A 6,000-nucleotide genomic window follows, 5' to 3' on the forward strand; every position below is an offset into this window, starting at 1 on the left:
CCTCGTATTTTGCAAATTTTGTCTAGAGATAGAAATTTCACTGCTTGGTGGAGGGTAGAGACAACAAAGACCCATACAAATGGAGCCAATCCCTACCTAAAATTGCATTTTAGGAAGATTTGCAGTTCATTAAAAGAAAATCAATGTTGACCGCCTTATCCATGAGTTTGACTGGTAAAGAAACTCTTCAGACCGGAGTTGCTGCTGTTCCATCAAAACCGATTATTGGATTGTTATCTGTGACAATCAAATTTTCTAAAAGTTTCATGTCATTATAACAACCTGCAAAAATTACACTAGCAGAACTTCCAGTGTCTATCATGACACGCTACACTCGTCATAGACCAATGTAAGCTGTGATAACGACAACATCATAATGAGGGTGATGGATGCCAATTAGGTCTCACAAGAAAAACACACGATGGGCTTGGTTCGATGGTTTCTATGCGAGTTTCTTCAATAAAATCGAAGCTATTTACGTGATATAACTCACTTAAAAATCCCAACTTTTCTCTTTGCTCACATTTTTGTTTTGTGCGTGACACGTCATTGATTCTGGTGTGACCAGCTTTGATGACGTTGTAACCTGAGATTGACAAATTCTGTTGAGCACTTTTAGTGCTTAAGAATTCCTCTAGTTGTCCCTTCTCTACTAGCTTTTGTATCTTTCCTCGTAAGGATCTGCATTGTTCAGTTTCGTGACCAAAGTCATTGTGGAAAAGACACCATAGATTTTTATCACGCGTAGACTTTGTACCTTTGGGTAAAGGCATTGGAGAGAAAAGCAGATTGCGACTTTTAATCTTCTCATAGATTGAGGCATATTTGGTATTCAGTGGAGTGAGCTTCATTTCTGCACGAAAATTGTTGGTCTTTTTAAGATCCTGCTTCGGTTGTTGAGTTTCTATTGTGCTTTGTTTCTGCTTGCTTTTGGTATATGTAGATTTTTTTCCTCTAAAATCTTTGTCCCTTGAAGTTCGCACTGCCGCATCTATTTCAACATTGATGAACTGTAGCGTTCGTATGAACAAGTCAGATTTCGTCTGGGGAGGATCTCTTACCAGTGAGTTATATATTCCGTTAGTATCAAAACGGAGAGCTTCTTTGAATGCATGAATGATCATCATAGCTAGCACATCTGTGACACCTGCTTGGATTTAGCGAAATCGGACAATGAATTTTGCAAGTGTTTCATCCTTATGTTATTTTGTGTTTAGCAAGATATTGATATCTTTAGGACGAGTCCAATTATGTTGAAATTGATCTGTGAACTGATCTGCTAACTCCTGGAAATATTCGATAGATCTAGCTGGAATTTCTGATAGCCATCGCAAAGCTTCCCCTTTTAGGGTTGCCGGAAAAAGTTTGCACAAGAGAGCGTCATCCTTACGCCAAAGAACTAGCCTGCTTTTGAACTCCATAACATGGTTGTTTGGATCACCTTCTGCTTCATCGTACTTAGGCAACTCGCGGCTGTTTGAAACCTTCCCCGATGTTCTCGCATTTTGTATATGCCGGGAAAAACGCCCAACGATGTCTTCATTTACTGCTAAGTCTTTCCAATGTTTTTCTTTTAGATCAGTATTATTCATTGCCTTTTTAACGATGTCTTTACTCTGCTGCTCAAGATATATTATTCCCCGCATTTGTTTGGCGACGGACGATTTGTGGTTGAACTTCTTGACCTTGTGTCACATGCTTTGCCCCAGTTGTTGCCCATATCTGGAAACCTTGGGTGCTCTGGACTGCGAGACCTATGACGGAAGTTTGAAATGTCTCGGTGCACTGGAGGGTAATCTATATGATGAGTGTTATCTCTATGTCGATCTTCCAGTTATCTTCTGCACTGATTCCTTTCATTCAAGTTAAGTCTTAGGTCGCGGATTCAGATCTTGCCTGAGGACACATCTCGATTGTCCCAAGTGAGTTCTAATGTTGGGTGGTATCATCCGATCTGACCGCCGTAATGTGCTGCTATCCTGGCTTACGAGGTTTGTATTACCTCGGTAATATGGTTGGTAGCTTGTTGGGTGTGAATCAGACTCCCTTGGGGAGATACGATGACTGGTATGTGACCTGTGATGTTGGTCACATATCATGAATGACCTGATATTTAGTTATGCCCAAAGGAGGCTTTGTGATTATATGTATGGAAGCCCAGAGATGGCTGTGACTCACAAGTTACGAGTTTACAAGATGAAAGTATGTTTCCTGGAGGCACACATAATCACAAATCCTCCTTTGGGCATAACAAAAGATCAGGTCATTCATGGCACATTCAATGAATACCTTGGGTCATTCCCGCCACATTCAAGGAATACCCATCATACTACTAACAGTCATTCATGGCACATTCAATGAATACCTTAGGTCATTCCCCACATTCAAGGAATACCTATCATAATACTAGCAGGTCATTCATGGCACATTCAATGAATACCTTAGGTCATTCCCGCCACATTCAAGGAATACCTATAATAACACTAACAGTCATTCATAGCACATTCAATGAATACCTTGGGTCATTCCCGCCACATTCAATGAATACCTTGGGTCATTCCCGCCACATTCAAAGAATACCCACCATAACACTAACAGGTCATTCATGGCACATTCAATGAATACCTTGGGTCATTCCCACCACATTCAAGGAATACCCACCTGTATTCCCGTACATTCAAGGAATACAGCCAACCCGCAAGGCGAATGCCTTAGTTCCTCTTTAAGGCGGCTTTTCACATGACATCCTTAGTCATAAATATTTCTTTTCATCAAAGAGGCGTGGAGAGATCTAAAGATGTGGGCGACACATTTAAATTTCACTGGACACTTTTACCTTGGATTTTAACACTCAAAAGTTCTCATTTATTATAATATTTTCATTACAAAACAAACACCGTCTCAAACAATAGGATCATTACTAAAGATTCCAAACACAATAACTAATCAACTCACCTCATTATCAATTATATAAATCATAGATATCAAAAGGTTCAATCAGGAATAATGCATTAGTTAAATGTCTTATGAATACATTTTAAACCACCACAATCACGTACATAATTAAGTACTAACTTTATACACATATAGTTATCACAATAACTAATAACTAATATTAATATATAATATAGTGTAGTGGCTATACTTTTGCTCAAAAGTCACCCTCATATCAAAAATCTTTCAAGATTGGAATCAAGCCTTCGTGAGTTCTTATCAACCACATAGTCAATGCTATAGTTTTTCCTACATTTATCCAAATGACATGTAACTTAATTATTTAGAAACTAAGGTATGTATATATACTTTTTCATGTAAAACTCGAAGTCCCAACCTCAGCCCATCTAGAATAAAACTTAGGTCGAAAACGGTAAAAATCCTAATTTTCAGCAAACTAGATTTCTGACGGATTATCTTCCGAATGTCACAACTCTTTCCACAGATATCCAAATACATCAAGGCTTTTTGTGTTGAAAATCTAACACACAGAACTTATTTTTTTATGTTTTACAAAAATACTCAATCTCATTCTAAGTACAAGAAAACTAGGTTAGAACACAGTGCACAAAAACTGATTTCTGACGCACTGGTTTCTGCCAATCAAACTTCCAGACATCATATCTACCTCCACAGACCTCGGAATATGACGATGCCAATTGAGTTAGAAAGAAGACTTATAAAAATCACATTTTCATGTTTTATAAAAACTCTAAATCTCCCCCTAGCTTTATGCAATTTGTGATCAAACCCTATGCAGAAAACTGTTTTTGACGAATAGAATTTCTGACGCACTAGAATTGTCGAGGTCATATCTTTTCCGTAACTCATCCAAATTAAGTGAGGCTCACTGCGTCTGATAAACGACTCTCTAAGATTTTATTATGTTTTGGTTTCCCACAAATCTACAAAGTATAGTGTCCTATACACTTCCTATAATGCAACATATCCAGAATATGTGCACAAACAGTTATCATATATTGAAGTCAGTTTTCATAATCTTAAACACAAGTATGAACTTGGGTCAAAGTATGAGGTTATAACTCTATAAATCTAGATTCTAATTGAATCAACACAAAATAGTAAATATTTTATTTTATATAATTTTATTACTGCAGACTGCTCAGTTTCAGTCCCAGTTTCTGCGTCAGACTTCAACTTAAATTTCAGTATGCAAAACTACTAGATATGAAATTTTACAAAACACGAAAGTTGTAGATATGTGTGTCTACAGTAGACAGGCATTGGATTTATATCAAAAAGATCAAAAACGAATTTTCTATGCTTAATTTACTAAGAATAGTTATGAAATTCTGAAAATCAAAACCCTATAACATGAATCCAATGACTTCACATCATTCAAAACAGTTGCAAACCTATATAATACTACCAATCAATCAATAAACACATGGTTTACTCACTACCATATACAAGTACTCCTGAACACAACAACACCTATATATCAAAGCTAAACTTTTGGTGCCAGTAACTCAATATACTGAAAGTCTCTGATTAAACAAATAATTTCGATCTCAAAGTTCTATATCATTATAGAGAATTAAATACGCAACTAATTTAAACCATAGTAATAAATTAATTATATGAAAATAAGGTTTAGACTACTCACCCGAAATTGAATTTGCAAAAGAATATCCATATATGCTTTTTTTCTCCAATCCCTTTTATTTTTCTTCCCCTTCTTTTTATTTCTTTCAATCAAAAACATTCTTTTTAATGGAGGCTAGGGTTTTGTTTTTGAATAATGAGATTTTTTACAGAGGAAATTCGCAGGTCTTGTTTATTCAATGTTTTAAGTTTGTTTAAGTTAACCTATGGGCCTCAAATGGATCTAAAAACACCCAAGGTCCATACCTATATGAATGGGTACATTTTAACAATGTTTTCAAGCCCAACAATGATTCTAAAATACCCACACAAGTTCTAACAAACAATTCAAGTAAAAATAATTTTGAAAAATCAACAACAACCAGACAAATTCTAGAACAAGCTAGACTTCATAATATAATAATTATTTTCAATTCAAATAATGTAATCTATGTTGTTTAAAAATTGGGGTTGTTATAGTAACCCAATTGGTTCGGTTCGGATATTGGTTCAGCTGAAAATTAGTTCGGTTCGGATATCGGTTCAGCTAAAAATTAGTTCGGTTAGGTTCCAGAAAAGCATAAACCGATAGAGTTGGTTCGGTGGTCGGTTTAGTTCCAAACTCAATCCAAATCGACCCGTGCACACCCCTAGCAAGGAGTATATGGTTTGCAGGGTTAGGCATCAAGGTAGCGCTTATGCCTTGTAGAAATATAAGGTAGTGGCTGGAAATTTTTATAAGTTGGACCACTAACAAAGATGAAGTTGTTGCTGAAAGGGGATTTTAGCTCTAACTTTGTTACTTGTTTTTTGGGAAGATAGGAATAGTATCAAGTTTGAAAGGATGCATATAATCATAAAGAGAGTGCTGAGAAGGAGCCAAATTCAAGCTCTTAAGTATTTAAATTCTTTTAAAGAGGAAGAAATTATTGCCTCCTCTTCAACAAGCACTTCTGCTTCCACGAATTACTCAAACTTTGATAACTTATTTCCTGTAATTACAAATTCCACTGCCTGTATTAAATTTGATGCTGCTTTTATTAGGGATTCTAGATGGGCTGGAGCTGGAGCAATTGCTTGGGACTAGGATGGAGTACCTGTAGGAGCAACAAAGAAGAGGTTTTGAGCTAGGAATCTTGAAAAAGCAGAACTGTTGGTAGCTGAGGTGGCAGTGAATTTGGCAACTAGATCAGGGAGAATACCTTTTAGGGAGATTGTTAAGATGTGACTAAGGCTCTTGCCGATGAAGGAAGCTAAATGTAATTGGAACCTCACCTCTATGGATCAATAGGATGTTCAATGGGGAGGCCCATGACCTGGTTTGTTGGTTTACCACATTAACCTTAGCCTTAGCAGATGACATGACAACTTCCTCATTATGGTCTTGCTTTTGTGATTCCT

The sequence above is a fragment of the Coptis chinensis genome, chromosome 9 (assembly GCF_015680905.1).
Source record: "Coptis chinensis isolate HL-2020 chromosome 9, ASM1568090v1, whole genome shotgun sequence".
Taxonomy (NCBI): Eukaryota; Viridiplantae; Streptophyta; class Magnoliopsida; order Ranunculales; family Ranunculaceae; genus Coptis; species Coptis chinensis.